The 21,958-nt window shown below is 42.0% G+C and overlaps 1 long non-coding RNA gene across 1 annotated transcript in view; it reads left to right on the forward strand.

The window, feature by feature from the left end:
• Window positions 1-537: 537 nt before the first annotated feature.
• Window positions 538-21,958, forward strand: part of LOC138844402 (uncharacterized) — a 37,164-nt gene continuing 15,743 nt past the window's right edge. The window contains exon 1 of the long non-coding RNA XR_011380182.1: window positions 538-706. This is a non-coding gene — a long non-coding RNA (uncharacterized lncRNA). The remainder of the gene's footprint in view (window positions 707-21,958) is intronic.

Here is a 21,958-nt window from a genome sequence, read left to right on the forward strand (position 1 = left end):
GGTAAAATACATAAATTGACAAAACTGGTATCAAATCAAATTTCTCGTCTCCATTTTTTATGTTACTTTCATTCACTTTTTTTTAAATGAAGACTTTTCTTAAAGAAAATTACTATTTATATTTTGTAATTTTTATCAGAAAATTTGACACTGTCATACAAAACTCTTTTTCACTTTAATATTCTGCTGGATTCATGGAAATCTTGCATCTATTCTCTGATGATTTGGAAGGGAGGAAAAGGGCAGCTTGATTCACTGTGTAGGGAGTTAGTGTGGTTGTATAGTTTTAATAAATCCTGCCATGTTGTGGTTTAGTTTTATTTGATTTTTGTGCTCACCCAAACTCTTGAGAATACACCAAGTTTCTTTCTGTCTCTCTAGTGCAGTGTTAGCTCTGTGCCTTGAATGGAAATTAAATGCAAATGCTTTCATTGCACTATCCCCTTGTTAATTTATCACATGTTTAAACACAGCAACATATTGGAGAACCTTGTTATTTCGTAATCTTCAGATTCTTTGCACAATGATATTAAGAACAGAATAATGAGTAAAGATAAGCCAATGGGAAGCACATGTCTACAGGGCAACTGGCAGCAGTCCCACAGCCATTAGTCTGTGGTATCTGGTGAAATTACTCGAGTCAGCTTGTACTCTGACTTCATGACGGAGCAAAAAAGGAAGAAAAATATCCTCAGAAGTCGATGAGGTGAGTAAAGCACTGCTTCTGAGTTTTAATTATGCTATAAAATAGTTTATTCACTCCTTAAAGGTGTACATTTTGATAAAGCTCCTGCTGGGTAGATTTTTAGTTAAAACTAACAACAAATTTTAATTTAAAAAAAATAGAGAATTCCAACATCCAGGAAAAGATGAAGTGAACAAAGTGTTTTGCATGGCATAGTGTAAACTCTTGCATCAGAGGTGTACCCAGTAGATGTTTGTGGGCTTGACTGATGGTGCATGAAGGGAATTAGATGATGTTCTATTGTTGTCTTCATATACTAGGAGTAGAAATGCTAATCATAGCCAGATGTTGGTGATCATCCAGGGGCTAAGTTCATGGGCAAAATATGCACTCAGTAATTATATACACATGAAAAGAGAGAAAGGGAAAAGGTGTGGTAGGTTCTTCCTAATCTCTCCTCTTTCTTAGCATACCTTTTTATCTCCATCCGGAGCCCTAACTCATCATATCTGGTTTCAAAACCTACCTTAGAATAAGCAAATACCATTCACTGTATATTAAAATAACAGTTCACAAATGGTTGCACCCAAATGTTCCTTAATATATACCATAGTTTTGGATTTCATCCAGTTCCCATATCTCAACAAATCACATTTCAGAAATAGCTGGTACTGTTATCAGTAGAATTATCTTTGCCTCAGCAGAATATTGATACACTTGATTGCACGTTAAGTAGCAGAGACATTTAAACTGGTGTTCGTTAATGCTAGCATTCTGCTTTTAAAAAATTTTACTTGCCTCTCTGTAATGTTGTCTTCCAAATAAATAAATGAATCTTAAAAAATTTTACTGATTTTTATTTATTGTAAAGGCAGAGTGTCATAGAGAAAGGATAGAGGGGTAAAGAGAGAGAGAGAAAGAGAGAGAAAGAGATCTTCTATCCACTGAATCACTCCTTAAAGGCCCACAACAGCCAGGGCTGGGCCAGGCTGAAATGAGGAGCACAGAACTCCTTTCAGATCTCCCACATTGGTGACAGGGACTCAAGTGTTTGAATCATCATTTGCTATCATGTGTTGCTTGATTGGAAGTAGGACTCAAGCTGAGAGCTCAGAACTCAGATAAGGAATATATGAGACCCATGTGGCACCTTAACTTCTGCACCAAATGCCCACCTTGTTGTTAATTTTTAAAAGTGCAGACCCTCTATGATGCCTATCTCTCATTCTTAAAACATTTGTACTAATATAATGAGAACAGATTTCATGTATTTCAAGGATACAAATCTGACATCATAACAATACTTGCCTCCCTCTTTCTTCCCCTTCCTTTCTTTTTTCTTTTAAAGTTTGCAGTAACATACTTTCAATGTACTTTACAATCACAGACTTAATACTTCATTAAATAATGTTAAACTAATAAAAAGTAGAAAGACCACTGTTCTGCAGGAACACAGCCAAGAGCTATAAATGATAATCAAATTTTAAGATGTCAATATAATTCTAAAGCATTCAATTTTTTTGTATTCTATATATCAGAACCACAAATCAGAGAAAACATATGTTTACCTTTTTGGGCTTGGCTTATTACAATAAGCAGAATGGTCTCCAGTTGTATCAATTTTGTTGCAAAAGACAGGGTTTCATTATTTTTTATGGCTGAGTAATATTCCATCATGTATAAATAGCCCATTTTCTTTGGCTGGTCATCAGTTGATGGACATCTAGGTTGATTCCATAACTTAGCTATTATGGACTGTGTTGCTATACACATGGGGATACAGATACATTTTTCATTTGCTGATTTCCTTTGGGTATATTCCTAGGAATGGGATGGCTGAGTCATATGGTAGATCTATTTTTAGATTTCTGAGGAATCTTGATACTGTCTTCCATAATGGTTGTACTTTTACATTCCTACCAATAGTGTATAATGGTACCCTTTTCTCCATATCCTTGCCAGCATTTGCTATTTTTTATTTTCAGAAGCTAACCCTCCTAATTGGGGTAAGGTAAAACCTGCTTTTGGGTTGTATTTGTATTCCTCTGATGGCTAGTGATCCTGAGAATTTTTCATGTATCTGTTGGCCATTATATTTCTTTTTTAAAAAAAGACTTATTTATGTATTTGAAAGTCAGAGTTACACAAAGAGAGAAAGAGAAGCAGAGAGAGAGGGAAAAGTCTTCTATCCATTGGTTCACTTCCTAGATGACCACAATGTCTAGAGCTGTGCCGATTCAAATGCAGGAGCCAGGAGCTTCCTCCAGGTCTTTCCACAGGGGTGCAGGGACCAAAGGACTTGGGCCATCTTCTACTACTTTCCCAGGCCATAGCAGAGAGCTGTATCTGAAGTGGAACAGCCAGGACTCAAACTGGCGCCCATATAGGATGCAAGCACTGCAGGTGGTGGCTTTACTTGCTATGCCACAGTACTGGCCCTGACTATTTTGTATTTCATACTTCGAAAAATACCTGCTCTCATCCTTTGCCCATTTCTTAAATAGATTATTTGTTTTGTTGCTGTTGTGTTCCTTGTACCTCTTATATATTCTGGATAATGATTATCAGATACAAAGTTTGCAAATATTTTCTCCTGTTTTCTGTTGCTTCTTTACTTTGTTGAGTGTTCCTTTGCTGTGCAGAATGTTCTTAACTTGATCTAATCCCATTTGACTACTTTGGCTGTCATTCCCTGTGCTTTGCCTATGCCAATGTCTTACAGACATTGAACAGGTGACAATATAGGATTCTGGTGCTACAAGTGGCAACTTTATCCACTACACCATAGCACTGGCCCCAAGGCTTAAGGTTTACTTTAAAGTATAGACCAACAAATGAAGCATAAACAATCCCTGAAGGCAGATTTGGCAATTTTTTTTTCATCAAAATTCTATTTCAGAAGTTTTGTTTTTGTTTACATAATCCACATAACCATATTATCCTCCTATTAAAGAGTTGCCTTCCCCAACCTCCTTTTCCCCCACTCTCTCTTCCTTCCTCCTTTCCTTCCTTTGATGGTCAAGACTGAGTGAAACAGCAGCATTTGGAGGGAAATCAAGAGTCCAAGTACAGACACAGACATGCCATGTTTGAAATGTTTATAAATCTCTATTTGATATCAAGATTGAGAATTATGTAAGATGGGAGCCCAGAGGAGGAGGTGAGGCTGTAGATATAAAATTGAAATTCAGCAATGAATTAATATGTTTATATCTATACAATTCAATAAAATCACTCAAAGAATGAGTGCATGGCTGCCCTGGTCAGGATTCTCCAGAGAGACATTTATAGATATATGAGAAGGGATTTATTAGGGAGTGGGCTTGTGTGATTTTGGTGGCTGAAAGTACCACAGTTAGGATATTTGCAGCGTGGAGAACTTGGGATGCCAGGAATCTAGCTCCGAAGGCGTCAGAACCAATACAGCTCATGGTGGAACTTTCCATTTGAGACTGAAAGTGTGAGAAGCCCGGGAGCGGGGCTGCTGGTGTACATACTAGAGTCCAAAAGCTATACAGCCTGGACCTCTGGCATCCCAGGCAGGGCATTTCTGCTGTCCCAGCTCTTGGTAGGAGGACTAATTCTCTTTCTGTATAGTTCTCTAGCTCTTTTTCTCAATCTGTGTATTCTTTTTAGAAAAAAGATTTATTTATTTATTTATTTGAAAGACAGTTACAGAGAGAGAGAGAGAGAGAGAGAGAAGGAGAGACAGAGAGAGACATCTTCCATCTACCTGATCACTCCCCAGATGGCTTCAAAGGCAAAGGCCAGCCAGGCCAAAGGCCATGAACCAGGAGTTTCTTTCAGATCTCTCATGTGGGTGCAGAGGACCAAGCTCTTGGGCCATCTGCTGCTGCTTTCCCAAACCATTAACTGGCAGCTGGATTGGAAGTGTTAATAGCTGGCACTTGAACAAATATCCATATTGGATGCCGGCGATGCAGGTGGTAGCTTTACTTACTATGCCGTGTGTGTGTGTGTGTCTGTGTGTGTGTGTTGTTAGGGCCACCAGCCTACTAGAAGGTCCTACCACATTGAGGGAAGGACTTCTTCTCATCCACTCAGACTCATGGGCTATCCTCTGGAAATACCCTACCAGACATGCTCAAAGTAATGCTTTACTAGATTTCTAGGCATTCCCCCTTCTCACCTAAAATTAACTATCACAATGGCCAAGAACCACACTCAGGAAACTAACATTTAAAGGTCAGGAAGAGGGGCTAGTGCTGTGGCATAGAAGGTTAAGCTTCTGCTTGCAGCATCAGCATCCCATATTGGCAATGGTTCAAGTCCCAGCTGCTGCACTTCCAATCCAGCTCCCTTATAATGTGCCTGGGAAAGCAGCAGAGCATGGCCTTGGTCCTTGTGCCCTTATACCATGTGGGAAACCCAGATGAAGCCCCTGGCTCCTGGCTTTGGCCTGGCCCAACCCCAGCCATTGCAGCCATTTGGGAAGTGAGCCAGCAGATGGAAGATCTCTCTCTCTCCACTTCTCTCTCTTTCTGTCTTAAAAGTCAGGAAGAGGAGCTAGCACTGTGGCATAGCAGGTAAAGCCACCTGACCTGCAGTGCCAGCATCCCATATGGGTGCTGGTTCAAGTCCTGGCTGCTCCACTTCCGATCTAGCTCTCTGCTGTGGCCTGGGAAAGCAGTGAAAGATGGCCTAAGTCCTTGGGCCCCTGCACACACGTGGAAAGACCTGGAGGAAGCTCCTGGCTCTTGGCTCCTGGCTTCAGATCGGCACAGCTCTGGCCATTGCAGCTATCTTGGGAGTGAACCAGCGGATGGAAGGAAGATATCTCTCTCTCTCTCTCTCTCTCTCTCTCTGCCTATCCTTCTATCTCTGTGTAATTCTGACTTTTAAATATAAGTAAATAAATCTTTTTAAAATTTCAGGAAAATAAGAGGAAAAGTAATATTTCCATGTTGTTAATATAACTTTATTTTAAAAATTCACCCATCCTTGTTGGCCATTCATTTATTTTGAAATTGGTGTGGCACATGCTATCTCCTTTTAGAACTTAAAAAAAAAAAAACTTGCCATATGATGTCTAGAAGGAGTGTTTGAAATTGTTTGATTTAATACTGTGAAGGTGATCATATTAATCACAACTATTACTTTTGAAGTCAGCCTTGGTAATGGGTTTCCTTAGGCTGAGTCACTAAGGTACCTTTTAAATACCAGAACCAATAAGGTTTCAGTACATGTCAGGGGGAAAATCGAAAATGCATTTGGGAGGAAGACAGGAGTATCATGAGCTGGAAAGTGTCATCCAGGAGAAGTGAGGTAGGCAGAACATGAGTCAACAGAGGCAAGAGGATCAGGACAAGGCTTCTGCCATGAAGCTGTGGGTTGAAACCTGTTCAGAAACCAATCTCCTTAATGATTCCTGGAAACTTTTTGAAACTGTTATTGAAATAGTCAAACTGCATCAGATAAAACCTACCATCCATTTTTTTTCAATTTTAATACTTTTTTAGTTTTTTAATTGTATTTGCTTATTTATTTGAGAAAGAGGGAGAGGGAGGGACAGAAGGGAGAGGTTAAGAGAGAGAGAAAGAGAGAGAGGTCTTCCATCCACTAATTCATTCCATAAGTGTATCCAATGGTTTGGACAGGACCAGGACCAAATCCAGGTGATTGGCAAGAACCCAATTACTTGAAGTGTCACCTGCTGTCTCCCAGGGTATGCATAAAAAGAAGTTGGAATTGGTGGTATAGCTGGGACTTGAACCCAGGCACTGCAGTGTGGGAGACGGCATCTTGACCACTATCTTAACCACTAGGCTAACTAACCATCCCTTTTTCAGCTTTTCTAAATTTTTTAGATTTATGTTTTATAATATTTGAAAGGCAGAGGGAGAGAGAGAGAGAGAGTTCTTCTATCCACTGGTTTACTCTCAAAATGTCCACTATAGCCAGAGCTAAGCCAGGCCAAAGCTCAGAGCTCAGTGATTTTTCCTGGTCTCCCATGTAAGGTGTAGAGGCCCAAGCACTTGGGCCATCTTCTACTGCTTTCCCAGCTGCATCAGCAGGGAGCTGGGTTGGAAGTGGAGCAGCCAGGTTTTGAACCGGAGCCCATATGGAATGCCAGCATCACAGGCAGAAACTTATACCTGCTGTGCCACAAAGCTAACCCCAGCATTTCTAATTCTTTTTAAAAAAAATTTAAAGTGTATTTATTTATTTGAGAGTCAAAGTTACAGACAGAGAAAGGGAGAGAAAGAAAGGTCTTTCATCTGCTGGTTTACTCCACGGACAGCCATAACGGCTGGAGCTGGTGGATCCGAAGCCAGAATCCAGAAGTTTCTTCTGGGTCTCCCAGGTGAGTGCAGGGACCCATACACTTGAGCCATTTTCCACTGCTTCCCCAGGCTATCAGCAGGGAGCTGGATCAGAAGTGGAATAGCCAGGACTCAAACTGGCACCCAGATGGGATGCTGGTGCCATGGGCGTTTGCTTAACCTGCTGCACCTCAGCTGGCCCCCTGGCATTTCTAATTCTAGAATGTACATTTTCTCCCAAATAGTCTCACTTTCAATTTTAATGGCTAGAATCAACTCTATCACTTATAAGTATCATACTCAGATGCAGATTTAATTAAAATGACTGAGTGTCAACTTTCCACCAGGCAAGTTGGTCAGCTGCTCGTATATCAGCTCCTTTAGGGATTACATTGTCGTCTTAGAAAAGATAGAAGTTTGGGCTGGCAGGTAAAGATAAAAGTCTGTGGCATAGCAGGTAAAGCCACTGCCTGTAGTGCTGGCATCCCATATGGGCACCAGTTCGAGTCCCAGTTGCTCCACTTCCAATCCTGCTCTCTGCTATGGCCTGGGAAAGCAGTAGAAGATGGCCCAAGCCCTTGGGCCCCTGCACCCGCGTGGGAGACCCAGAAGAAGCTCCTGGATCCTGGCTCCGGATTGGTGCAGTTCCAGTTGTTGCAGCCAATTGGGGAGTGAACCAGTGGATGGAAGACCTCTCCCTCCCTCCCTTCCTCCGTCCCTCCCTCCCTCCCTCTCTCTCTCTTTCCCTCTGCCTCTCCTTCTCTGTGTAACTCTGACTTTCAAATAATATTTTATATAAATAGCTCATATTGCCAGTTTAAAACCATGTGTAAATTTCCTAAATTTGCTTAATAGTTTGTCTCATCTGGAATATTTGAAAATTTAGTCCTGTATGATTTAGATATGGTGTCAGGGGAGGTTTTTACAGTTAATTTTCTTCTTCCATGCAGAGAAGGACACATCTGACATAATAGAACAAGTCACATTGCCAGGGAAAGGATTAATGGCAAGCCAAAAACAAACAAATAAGAAACCAAATCATAAAATGAAAGATCTTTAGAAATGTGGCCAAACATTGTTATTGTGAAAGAGCCTGAGTCTGCATTAAACTAAGCCAAGTGGGTCTTTGGCTATATTATGCAGGTCATTATCTCCTCTCAATCCAAGTGTTACTTTTCTGGGTTATTTAGGTCTCTAAGATCCTCAAATGAAAGACTAGTGTAGAGAATTATTGTCAACATTTTAATAACCTAAAGAACATTTTCCTTATTTATAAGAGACAAAGTTATACCACCAAATACTTCGTTCTTTGCCTTTGGCTTAATTTTCCATTTTTGACTACTTGTCTGCTTGTGTGTTTATCTAGCCCAATTCTTTACCTTTCCAGTGAGATGATGGTTATTTCATCATAAACAAATATGTCTTCAGACCAAAACACATAAGTGAATTCATGGTTGCCCATGAAATATGCAGACTCGCCATCCTATTGCCCACTTGGAGTTGCCCTGGTCCTTAGGAGAGATGAGATGGAAAGGTAGAGTAGCCTAGCTTCCCCACACCCAGAGGCAGCCCCATCTCCCATTCCAAGATTCCTGGGTTCCCCTCCACTCAGCAGTACTGCTGTGTGCATTAGGTGAGTCAGTGTCATAGGCAACTGCCTGATTTGTTCTGTGACAAGGACCAGTAAGAGAGACAAAACTCCACTGAATCCAGAAACTCAGATTGGCACAAGCTTAAGTTAACTCTTATAGACATCATGTTCTTTCACTTCAAGGGAACATTCTTTGTCTCTGGGAAAACTTCTTTCAGAAGACTTCCAACACCAGTAGTTTCACAATTTTATAAGCTTCCTTAGGTGATTCTAACACTGGGATCAGCATTTTTTAAAGTTCCCCAGCTGATTCCAGTGTGCAGCAAAGGGTACCAACTGCTGCCATAGACCTCCCAAGTTCAAGCATATGATTTCAAGATATAGTCATCTCCTGGCAACAGCAGAGGATTGACTCCTGGGCAGCCCACAATAGTAAAATCTTCAGGTAGTCAAGTCCCTTACATAAAATGGTTTAGCATTTGCACATAACCCACACACACTTCTCTAGATGATCTTAATCCCTGATACAGTGTAAGTTGTATGTGAATAGTTGTGACACTGTGGTTTTTTATTATTATTATTATTATTTTGACAGGCAGAGTGGACAGTGAGAGAGAGAGAGAGAGAAAGAGAAAGGTCTTCCTTTGCCGTTGGTTCACCCTCTAATGGCCACTGCGGCCGGCGCACTGCACCAATCCAAAGCCAGGAGCCAGGTGTTTCTCCTGGTCTCCCATGCGGGTGTAGGGCCCAAGGACTTGGGCCATCCTCTGCTGCACTCCCGGGCCACAGCAGAGAGCTGGACTGGAAGAGGAGCAACTGGGACAGAATCCGGCGCCCCAACTGGGACTAGAACCCGGGGTGCCAGCGCCGCAGGCGGAGGATTAGCCTATTGAGCTGCGGCACCAGCCGGTGACACTGTGTTGTTTAGGAAATAATGGCAAGACAAGAAGCCAGCACATTTTCAGTACAGACACACATTTTAAAAATATTTTCAGTCTGCAGTTAGTGGAATCTGCAGGGGCAGAAACTGACATTCCAGGGACCCGATGGTAACTCTGTCTCTGATTATCATCTAATTCTTGCTTGGCAACTAAAATGACCTAGTGAATATAGGCAGGAAAATGTAGAACTCTGTTGGAGAGGATGATGGTGAGATGGTTCCCCATTTTTTAACTAACAAATGGGATGAACCAGTTAAAAAAACTAGATGATGGGACTAAGGAGGGACAGAGGATGTCATTCAGATGGCAAAATCTTCATAATGGCAAAATCTTTTCTTTGCAAGGTAGAGTTATGGACAGAGAGAGGGAGAGACAGGGAGAAAGGTCTTCCATATGCTGATTCACTCTCCAGATGGCTGCAAAGGCCAGAGCTGCACCGATCTGAAGCCAGGAACCAGGAGCCAGGAGCCAGGAGCTTCTTTTGGGTCTCCCATGTGGGTGCAGGGTCCCAAGCACTTGGGCCATCTCCTACAGCTTTCCCAGACCATAGCAGAGAACTGGATCAGAAGAGCAACAGCTGGGACATGAATCAGCACCATATGGGATGCCAGTGCCGTGGGCAGACTTAGCCCATTACACCACAGCTCAGTGTTGGTAATATGCTGCCATCTTATCTGTGGCACCATCTATGCCCTGGACACCATCTTAGGCTCTGGCTCCCGTCACCACTTTGCACAATAAGCTCCAGTCTTAAGCCCCATGGCCCAACCACAGGTGTCAGCTCCAGGATTCACTGCTCCTACTTCCCTGCCCCCTGCCCCAGCAAAAGTCTAACAGGACCTGCTTCCCACACATGCCCTCTTTCATCTTCACCTCTTCCCTCTGACTTGTCAGATTTCCCATCAATAAACCCTTTGCCTTACTCTGGTGTTTGGTGTGTGTTTTGGTGGCCTTACATTCAGGCCCCTCAGCCTGTCTTTATAAAAGAGGATCCTTCTCAAATTTTCCCAGTGTGACTGTCCTAAGCTTACAACTTCAGTTCTCTGTAGTAGATACCAGTCCTCTTGTTCATCTTACCATTGTGTTTTCCAATTTTGTCTTTCATAAAACATATTTCTTTGCAACTCAGCATTTTTGAACCATTAAACTAGACTTCAAGCAGATTTGTGTGTCAGAGATTTTAGTTTGAATCTAAGCTGTGTTCTCTTTTGAACTCAAACACATCTAGACAAGTTCATGGGCCCACTGGGGCTGGCTCACCAGGGCCATATTTCATAAGTTGGTGGTGGAGACTTTGAGAATTGCATACATTAATGCTGTTGATGGGGTGTGAGAGTTTCATGTGCAGTTACTATTCATGCCACTTCACCTTTCAAATAAATACACCTTTAAAAATAAGGCACGTGAAGTACTTGACATTGTGCAGTACTTGGCAGATAGTAAGTGCTCAATGAATGGGAGTTGTTACTACTGTTTCTATGATCAGGCATCACTTCAGAAATGTGGAGCAAAGGAAGAGGAAATTAACATGCCACATGCGAGATGAAAGGATGGCTTTAGAGAGCTCGGATGAGACAGCTGTTAGGGGCTTCATAAGCTAATTGAAGAGAGAAGGTTTGAGAGGAATTGAAAATCTTGCACTATATGTTGGATAGGGAGCTGAAAACACCTGTGTGATTTAATTTCCTATACACGAGAACTGTGACCTGACTCAGGGGTATGTCAGTTTCTTTATAAGCAATATGATAGAATGGTCTTTTCATGGGCTTTCTACTACCTCTGGATTTATTAGGATTGAGTATTATAATGTAAAATCTTTTATGTGAAATTTAGAATGGTTTATGAGCTTGGACTTTATCCTATAAATACTATGCAATCATATTGAGCTTTCTGGAATATTTTACAGAGTTGACTACTTCCTATGTTTTTAAATTGTCTCCTTGGAATTCTAAAAACCAGCTTCTCCTAGGTTTCCTCCTATTATTAAGATTTTTCTTAATGATTAAGAACATAAGTTTTTTACCCCCGCTTGTGTTTCCTCCATTTTAACCTCTTACCCATTTGTTTCTCCCAAGATTATATGAGTTCCTTGGTCTTTTCACATTTAAATGCTCTCTAGTATATCTGAAAACTATGACTTAGTTCATCATTTTTGATAGATGATTTCTAAATCTGTTTCTAGAGCCCAGACCCTTTTGTTCAGCTACTTGATCTAACCCAGCCATGGCAACATTAGCAATGAAGTCTTAGAAACAGAATTGCCGAGGCTGAGCTGCAGCCACTGAAACCAGTACAGGTGGGGGTCCAATCACAAGGTGCCCCTTGGCCTCAGTTTCAACACCAGGTCTAGGAAGAGCCATCTTGGCATGGGAAGTGTAGACCCTGGATCAGAAAGAAGAGTCAAATGATTTCTACCACTTGCCTAACCTTGGGAAAGTTACTTAAATCTAGAGACTTTGTTTCTTCAATCTTTAAGATGGGGTAATGTATACATTTTAAATAATTTCTTTACTGTTAGCCCAATCTGCATTCTAGCATGTACATATGTTCCTTGTTAGATATTATAAATTTTCTCTTGGAGTGTATTTTATTTAAAAGAGAGAGGGCTTAACATATACAATTATATGATGTTGAGTGGTATGTATCAAAGCAATATTTCATTTTCAAATATACCTTCCTTACTGGTTTAATCCAGCTTGCTAGAACATGTATTGTGCTGTTACCGTGGTAACCCAGCCTTCACATCATTGGTTAGAAGGTCCCAAGGTTGTCCATTATGTGCCATCATCTCAACAAAGCAGTTGTCCAGCATATTAGAATTCGCCTTTAATCCTTAACAATCTGTTACCCACATTTTAATTTTGCTGTGGGTTTTTGTTGTTTTAAAGACTTTTTTTTTCAGGAGGCACGTCTTGGAAGCAGATTATTTTTCCCCAAAGTTTTCTTCTGAATACTAGTCTTTGTGGTCTCTAGTTTTTATGACCAAGAAGTGTATTTTTTGTTGATAAAATAAGTAATCCAAAGATGTCCCCTTCTTTTCAGCATGCCTGCTTTAGCAATTCATGGCAAGTGGGGGAGATTATCCCTCCAGAGTTGCTACTATATTCAAACAATGCAGTAGATTGAAAGGAGAGTTTTGACCTGCCATCTTCAATTGCTGTAAGCCAGGTTTTTCTTTTCCTTATTACTCTGCCTTCTTAGGGAGCCTGTATTTCTTGACCTCAATAAAATGATGATGATAGTCTCTCGAACTTTCAATATTAGCCTTCCCAATGTTGTTATTAAATCTCTTTGTTTCCTCTGGCCCTATACTCTGCAAAGTGAGGATGATCTACTGGTACACATGATCTCCAATGAGAAAATAACTCCTTTTATTCTTAATTATTGGTATATGAAAAATGGCTATATAAATGTGTGTGTGTGTGTGTGTGTGTGTGTATCTTTGGGTGTGAGTGCAAAATAAAAGACCAAAGCAAAAAAGAATATTTTATTTACATAGCCTTTGGATCATTTAAAATTATTAATATTTATACTCCTGTTTCCTTGTGAATGTAGTCTATTCAGTGCTCTTTATCTGGTGATTTTTTCTTTCTTCAAAGAGCCTATAAATTAAACCACATATATAATAATCTCCAAATATCTCTGTCTCTCAACCTCTCTCTCTTTCTTTCTCTTTCTCTCTCTGTCTCTCTCTTTACCATTCAGTTACCTTATATAGATTGCTACTTGGATGGATTAAGTGAATGTGATGTTTATAATAATCTGAGCTATATTTTTTATTTTGAAAAATCGACTAGCACATAAAGGAAATATAGTGTATGGAACACACATATGCCTAAGTATGCACATGCTTTTGAAGTTATCTATATTGTTTTGCCCTGTAGTCTACAGAAGTGAGTCAGTGTGGTACCAGAGAGAGAGAGAGAGAGGAGAGAGAGAGGGAGAGAGGAGAGAGAGGACAAATACTCTGTAAGTCATTGCATCTGTTTTATCCCACTTGGGACATATACCACTGCTGAGTCCTTTACATCACTTTCACGAGCTGCAGTTCCTCCTTTATGAAATGAGCATAGGCTAATCAAGTACTTCCAATTTACTGAAAATTCTACTGTGAATATTCGGTGAGAAAAACAACTGAGAAGTAATGTAATCTAAAAATGATACAGAAAGAAGAATATATGATTAATGAAGGCCTTAACAAGTCTAGAGAAGAATCATGCTACTACTCTGACAATGTAAGCTTTCTTCCTTGTTCAAAGAGGAGGTGGATATGCATTGTGCCGGCAGATATGTCTTTCACTTTCAGCATCTCGACTCATCTGAAGCTTTAAGGCGTTTTCTCAATGTGAAACACAAAGCTTTTTGCTATGTTCTTCTTTCTTTACCGTCTTCTACAGTTTGAGGAGCAAATACCCTTTCTGCAAGTTTTTCTTATTTTCACTATTATTGGAGAGAATTTTCCATGTTCTATGTTTATTCTTTTCTTATCCATACTTCTATACCTATACCTGTAAGGAAGAATGATATTGTGAGAAGAGCACTGGACTGGTTGAAAACCATGAAGTAGATTCTAGACAGTTCTATCAGTAACTAGTAGCTCAGTAGCTTCACACATCTTTTATCTGTGGCCCATATTTGTAGAGTGTAAAATCTCCAGATTTGAAAAGATAAATGACTACAATAATATAGAATAATGGATATTAGGTTGTTCTTGGAAAAATAAAAGCCTGCAGGGGCCAGCGCTGTGCTGTGGAGAGTAGGCCACTGCCTGCAGAGCCGCCATCCCATATGGGCGCCAATTCATGCCCCAGCTGTTCCTCTTTTGATCCAGCTATCTGCTATGGCCTGGGAAAGCAGTGGAAGATGGCCCAAGTCCTTGGGCACCTGCACCCACGTGAGAGACCTGGAAGAAGCTCCTGGCTCTTGGCTTTGGGTCAGCCCAGCTCCGGCCGTTGTGACCATCTGGGGAGTGAACCAGCAGACGGAAAACCTCTCTCTCTGTCTCTGTCTCTGTAACTTTGCCTTTCAAATAAATAAATAAATCTTTTTAAAAAACCTGCCTAAGTCATATATAGCATCATTAATGAGAGAAAATCTTATACAATAGATCTGGGAGACAGAACTGTGTGGGGAGCAACTGGGAGCAACTCGGACTAGACTAAGTTACTCGAATTAAGACTTATTCTGTGCATCTGCTCTCCCACAATATGGCACTGGGAGAGGAGGAAACAGCTTCTACACAGCTGCCTCCAGTTCAACCAATAAACTGTAGGACCTGCTCCTGATTGGAGGAGAGCAGCGTACTCGGCGTGTGGGTAGCAGAGTTGGGATTGGTGGAAGAGGACTATAAAGGAGGAGAGAGACAACATGCACCAGGAACATCTAAGAGGAACATCTATCCGAATAACACCTGTGCAGCCCCCGAGAGAGCCGGCCGGCAGTGTGCCGCTCCCCTGCAGAAGTGGGGAAGGTGGCAGGGGGCCCGCCCCTCCATGGAGGTGGAAGGACGGCAGCCAACCCGGGAAGAACCAGCAGTAAACCCGGGGAGGGCCGAGCAGACAAAAGAACAGTGCAGGGTCCTGTGTTGTTCCTCCATGAAGAGGGGGAGCGACATAATGGTGCCGTGACTCGGATAGGAAACTTAGGAGGGAAGAAGCGGGAAGAAGTGGGAAAATACCGGAGAGAGACTAGCAAAGAGCCTAGGGAAAAGCCGGACGGAAAAGGTGCTGGAAGAAGTGTATGGAACACGCATAGACTCGGATAAGGACTGTGGGAAAGAAGTTAGGATTTAAAGTGAAAGCAAGAAGAAACTTAGACTCAGATATGGACTGCAGGTTGAAAGCGAAAGTGAAACCTAGAAGAAACTTAGACTCGGATACGGACTGTGGGGAGAAGCCAGGAGAAATGAAAGGGGAATATTGTTGGAAGAAAACTTAGGGAAACATACCGGGTAGAGAAAAATGTTAGGGAAAATGAAGCTGCGGGGGCAGGCTGAGGCAGAGACGTAAGCCAGCTTGGGATTCTTCAAGTAAGCCCGGGGAGCAAAAGGCGAAAGCTAAAACTAGAGGCGGACGCGTAAGCCAGGTTGGAATCCGTCAGATTAGCCCAGGGAGCAAAAGACGGGAAGCCAAACGGAAAGGCGCAGACGTGAGCTAGGTTGAGTCGCCAGGTTAGCCCGGGGAACTTGGACTGAATGCCGGTGGCGGAAACGTGAGCTGGGCTGTGTGATTCGGGAAGCCGCCGCGTGCAGAGAGAGCACAGGGCGTGAATAGATAGGGAACGCGGGGCTGGCGTGAAGGCCGTGGTGCGGGCGCGAAGGGCGTGGAGACCGCGGAGCGTGCGAAGCTGAGCCGCGCAGAGCCGCAGAGCCGGGAGCCCGCCGCAGGGCAGGCGCCAGGAAGCCGCGCAGATGAGAGAAGCGCGGGCTGAAGCGGCGCAAAGCTGGGAAGCCGCCGCGGGGCGGTGAGGCGCGGAGAAGCAGCCTCGGGGCGGGCGCCGGGGAGCCACGGGGATAAGAGAAACAAGTTTAGAAGTAAAATGAGAGAAATAGGAATGCTGGCAGAAGTAAAATGGGAGAAATAGGAATGCCCGGAGATAGAGAAATAGAGAAAAATAAGGCCTCCCCACAACACAGCAATGAGAGGGCTTGGATTCGGTCTGCCTGATTAGTAAGACGATAAGCACCTGCGGGCGGCTAGCAGCTTATGCGCCGCAGGTCACCAAAGACAGGCACGAATTAACATCAATAAGTCTCCCCACAATACGGCAATGAGAAGGCTTGGATTCGGTTTGCCTGATTGGTAGGGCTTGTAAGCACCTGCAGGCAGTTCTAGCAGAGGAGAGCATGCGCTGCAGGGCACCGAACACAGGCATGCATCAGCGCCTAAAAACCTCCTCACAACATGGCGAAGAGAGGACCCTGACTCAGTTTGCCTGATTGGTAGGGCTTGTAAGCACCTGTGGGAAACTCTAGCAAGCAGAGCAGAGTGTGTGACGTGGGGCACCGAAGACAGGCGCGTATCAACGCCAAAAATAAAAAGAAAGGGGGATCTGTGGGGAGCAACTGGGAGCAACTCAGACTAGACTGTTACTGGAATTAAGACTTATTCTATGCATCTGCTCTCCCACAATATGGCGCTGGGAGAGGAGGAAACAGCTTCTACACAGCTGCCTCCAGTTCAACCAATAAACTGTAGGACCTGCTCCTGATTGGAGGAGAGCAGCGTACTCGGCGTGTGGGTAGCAGAGTTGGGATTGGTGGAAGAGGACTATAAAGGAGGAGAGAGACAACATGCACCAGGAACATCTAAGAGGAACATCTATCCGAATAACACCTGTGCAGCCCCTGAGAGAGCCGGCCGGCGGTGTGCCGCTCCCCCGCGGAAGTGGGGAAGGTGGCAGGGGGCCCGCCCCTCCATGGAGGTGGAGGGACGGCAGCCAACCCGGGAAGAACCAGCAGTAAACCCGGGGAGGGCCGAGCAGACAAAAGAACAGTGCAGGGTCCTGTGTCGTTCCTCCATGAAGAGGGGGAGCGACAGAACTGGAATTCTGATCTAAGATGCAAATGTCCCAAGCTTCATCTTAACCTGTTGCAGCACAAGTTCTTTCAAGAAACTTTTGTATACCAGCTTCTAATTAACTCTTAAAACTCTTGTTATCAACTCAGTACCAACTCTTTGAATCAACATTTATATATTAAGACATAATTCTTAGACATTTAGTAATTGTTCAGGCTCATCTTCCTGTTCTGCATGTGGAGGAGACTAAAGGACGTTCATCATGGGTTTGTCTCTGTTTGCATCACTAATTCTTCCCATTTAGATTCTGTACCTGAAAGATAACACTTTTTCCTTGAAGTTTACAGTCTTGCCTCATACAGTTGTGTTGTTCTCTCCAACACTATCAGAATGGAAGTTTTGGCCGGCGCCGCGGCTCAACAGGCTAATCCTCCGCCTTGCAGCGCCGGCAACACCGGGTTCTAGTCCCGGTCGGGGCGCTGGATTCTGTCCTGGTTGCCCCTCTTCCAGGCCAGCTCTCTGCTGTGGCCAGGGAGTGCAGTGGAGGATGGCCCAAGTGCTTGGGCCCTGCACCCCATGGGAGACCAGGATAATTACCTGGCTCCTGCCATCGGATCAGCGCGCTGCAGCGCGCTGGCCGGGGCGGCCATTGGAGGGTGAACCAACGGCAAAGGAAGACCTTTCTCTCTCTCTCTCACTGTCCACTCTGCCTGTAAAAAAAAAAAAAAAAAAAAAAAATGGAAGTTTTAGGAGGGCAGGGCACTTACTGTATTTTTTGCAGGTCTTGTTCCACATAATATGGCACCCTGTCCAAACTTTCACTTTGTAAATCTTGTTTAATTTAATTGAAATAAAAGACTCTGTGATCTTAGTGAGCAGGTGAATTTACTTCTGAAGAACACAGAAAATATTATTGTAATTAGTGACATTGAGATTCAGGTTGAGGTTGCTTGATCATAGTATTCATTTTTTACCAGTTTCTAAAGTATGCTTGGATAAAATTGTATCACATTTAAAGTAAAAATATTCCTCTCTAGGTTTTTAGAATTAAACATTTATTGCTAGTGAAAAAATAAAAGGCAATAATTATATTTACATTTCCACTTTGCTTTCTTTGTCTATCATTACTATTGGTTATAGCATTGCCTAAGTGTCAAAGATGCCTTGCATTGATTTTTTTAAGTTTTATTTTTTATTTAGTTGAATGGCAGAGTTACAAATTAGAGGATGGAAGACAGAAAGATTTCCAATCTGCTGGTTCACTCCCCAAATGACAACAAAGCCAGGGCTGGGCCAGGCAGAAGCCAGGAGCCTGGAGCTTCGTCTGGGTCTCCTACAGAGAGTGCAGGGGCACAGGGACTTGGGCTATCCTCCACTGCTTTCCCAGGTGCATTAGCAGGGAGCTGTATTGGAAGTGGAGCAGCTGGATTTCCAACTGGTGCCTATGTGGGATACTAGCATTGCAGGTGGAGGCTTAACCTGCTATGCCATAGTGTGCCCACTCCACCCCTCCACCCCAGTATTGATTCTTGTTAACAAAATTTCTTCCAACCATGTGTGTCCACAAAATGTTGAATGAAAATATACTTAATAAAATAAAACGGAAATAACCTACCACCACCACCACCACCACCAAATAGTAGCAGGAAAAAGCAAAGGGGAAAAAAATACTGACTGATAATTTTAATCAGGTTCTATATGAAGGCCAAAAGATATCTTTTATTTCATGGTCAAGGCTACCCACACAGCTGAAGAAGCTTTTCTTATTTACAACTAATCTTACATAAAATGTTATATTCCAAAAAATGTTTGAGTGATCGTTCAGAAATCAATAGGATACCATGGAAGTGATGAAGGGTACATAACCTTTCACAAATGCTAGATCCACAAGAGCTTGCTGTAAGATATCTTCATTTCCCAGTGGTCTCTTTGTTTCAATTAAGAAAAAGAAAATTATACTTTAAGGGATGCTAAGTAAAATTCATTTTACTGGTCAATTGAATTTTATACTCCAAATGAGTGTTTTGATAATGGAAATATTTCTTTTTGATTCTTCAGTATCAATTGTGCTATGATCTTTTTTAATATCTGGGATATCAAGTAGTCCACAGTAAATAATGCTAGGACTCTTTTCTGCCTTAAAGGCAAGTAAGGAAAGCAGAGTATGGCCTACTATTAAGAAAGAGCCTGAACCTGATTTATAACCTTGATCCCATCTCTCCCTGTTTGGCCTTAATCCATATCATATCACAACCTCTATACTGAGGCACCAGAAATGATCGATTCTGAGAATTACTAATTGTTTGGGTAATCCGGTTCAGTATCACCTTTCATCAGACTCTCTGGAAGTCTATGGTATTCCACTCAATCAACATTGAACAAATACTTATTAAATTCCTCCCATGTCTCAAACATCATGCAGCCTTAGGAGACAGAGACCACTATGTAGTGTACTTGTGTAGTATTTGGCTTCCCAACTTTCCTTTATAGTTCTCAACAACATTGTAATGTTATTTTGGAGAACCATCTCTGTGCGCGGTGTAGTTGTTCAGGACAGGAAAATCTAGCTGTGCACCTCTTACTGTGGAGCTCAACAGGGCTAGAGGCTCAGAGAACACAGCCAACTTCCATTCAATCAGAAGGTTTTAACTGGTCCTTCGAGTGTGAGTAATCAAATCAAAGACGGAAGTGATCTTTGGCATTTATTCATTGCAGTGGCATGGTGGCATGATGACATGAATATACCTAACAAAAGGCTACTGCTAAGGTTTCTCTTTGCTAGCCATCCAAACTTTCTTTCTTGTCCTGCATAGAGCATGTACGTTGGATCTTCTGTGAAGTCTGTAGCTATATTAGTCCCATTCCCAAATTGTTCCAATACATTTCTTTATGCTTAAGTTAAGCAGAATTCCTTTCAGGCAGGGACCCTTACTGATGTACCACAGCCTAGAGGTAGGGACCATTCCAGTATCCCCAGAACTCCAAGAATCAAGCATTGCTTAGCTTTACTCAAACATTTGATGGTCCCTTGGTTTCTATTCTTCCCTGTGTGCACTGAAATTGTACCAGGCCTGGGTAATGAGGACTCGGAGGTTTATATGTTTCCATTAACTTCATAAGAACTGAGGCAAGTTCCAGCCACAAAGTTGTTTTCAAAAAAAAAAAAAAAAAATATATATATATATATATATATATATATATATAATAAGGGTGTTGGTTGTCACAAACATCTACCAACCGAGAGAAGGGGGGAGAGGTGAGACTATACCTTCCTGTGTCAAATGAATAAATTAAAAAACCTACCCAGCATGAGAGAGGCAGTAGGAAGTGAACCCAGACATTGCAGTATTGTCCAGATAGGAAAGAGAGAAAAAGGGAATTGAAGTTCCCACGACTCTTCAGAGTACTATCTGGGAATGTAAGAGATAACTGCCAATTTTCTGTGACATGCCCAAGGGCTCATCCCAGGGGAATGCAGGAGACCAACTATGCTTTTTTGGGAATGTTCACTTCCACAAATCTTGGCTCCTCTTATCTGGCCACACACAGACAGTGAAAGGCAAGCTCTCATTCTAGGCTAGATCCTTCAGGGATTAAAGGAGAGGGTCCCGTCATGTGTGTGTCTGTGTGTGTCTGTGTGTGTGTGTGTGTGTGTAAGAGATAGGAGACAGAGACAGAGACAGGGCTAAGTTCTAACTCAATCAGACCATGTCCTGACGGAGGAATTTCCCTCCGTGCATCTTTTTCAGCCTCCCCAGATCCTCCCCTTTCCGTAGCCTGCCCTGCCCACCTGTGTGTTCTCCCTGCTCTTCTTTTGTGTCTGTCTCCAGACTTTTCCTTTACCCCTTCTGGGTGACTTAGATCTATTCGATCTTTGTTCATTTCTTCTAAATAGTTATCCTAATATTTTATTCAGTGAGAAACTATTCTGGAAATCTAATTTTCCTACCAAAAGTTGCACAGCCAATTTCAGAGTTTCAAACATCTGTAATCCCAAGAAAATTTTAGTGACTGGAAAAAAAAAAACTTAGACATATAAAACTTTCAAAACCATAAAGAACGTTTCCATATCTCAGTCTGGATATTTTTATCTCTCTGGTAGAATTTCACAAAAACTTTTCCTTACCATTCTTTTCAAAGTATTTCTTTGCAGTTACTGATTTTCAGGGTTGGTATCTTTTCAAAGATGCTTTTCTGGGGACTGTTGATTTCAGATCATTTCAACTGCATGAGCTATGCAAGTCTGAACACTTTTTTTAACTCTAAAAAAAGATGCTCCAGGGCTATTTTTTGTGCTCATACAAATGGCAAAGGATAAAGACCAAATCTGAGCATTGGTGTAGATTTGGCAGACACAGGGAGAACTCAGCAAATTTATACCCCAGGTTAATAACACCGTCAAAGCTAGGAATGGAGGCCTGATGACAAAACAAAGCTTCGAGATAGGCAGAGAAGTATCTTTATTGCATTCATGTTTACATTTTATTAGCACCACTCTTTTGTTACTTCAGATATCTTAAGGATACACAAAGTATTGTATTGAATATAGGACAAGAATTTATATGATACCTAGATAATACAGTGTATATAGTATAAAGTTTATTGAGTTTTTAAAATTTCTGTTTTTTGTCAATTACTATTAGTTTTCTGGTAAGTGTGTTGTACTGTGGACTCTTGCTGAGTCTAAGAAATATATAATTTAAGGGGAATTTAAAAATTAACTCTTATTTTTAAAAATAGTCTCTCTGTGTGTGAAAACATATTTAAATGAAACCATAAAACATATGTGAGTTTCTATGTATCAATTGGGAAATTTCTAGGCATTATGGAATTCCCTGATGTGTCTTAAAACAAAATCTCTGTTTCTAATAAACTTGTTGATATAAATATGCCAAATGGAAAAAAATATCACAGGCAAGACACAGAAGTGGTTGAAGAGT

This window comes from Oryctolagus cuniculus, chromosome 11 (assembly GCF_964237555.1).
Source record: "Oryctolagus cuniculus chromosome 11, mOryCun1.1, whole genome shotgun sequence".
NCBI classification, from domain to species: domain Eukaryota; kingdom Metazoa; phylum Chordata; class Mammalia; order Lagomorpha; family Leporidae; genus Oryctolagus; species Oryctolagus cuniculus.